A 222-nucleotide genomic window follows, 5' to 3' on the forward strand; every position below is an offset into this window, starting at 1 on the left:
CCGTCTTGTGTCCTGATGCCTTTGTAATGAACTCTGAAGTTGCTTGTGGGGGAATCGTGCATTTGTGGCAGGGAACGAATCCGGTTATTCTGCCTCATTCAGCTTGCAGGCTGGTATGAGATGCGGATTTTAAGATGTTCGGGAGCACTACACGATAAAAGTTGGTCCAGGGAACCAGGCTGCTTCAGAATGCTGGGTTGCTTGGGTGTTTTTTCTGTTTAA

The sequence above is a fragment of the Gekko japonicus genome, unplaced genomic scaffold, assembly GCF_001447785.1.
Source record: "Gekko japonicus isolate JY-2015 unplaced genomic scaffold, Gekko_japonicus_V1.1 scaffold298, whole genome shotgun sequence".
Lineage (NCBI taxonomy): Eukaryota > Metazoa > Chordata > Lepidosauria > Squamata > Gekkonidae > Gekko > Gekko japonicus.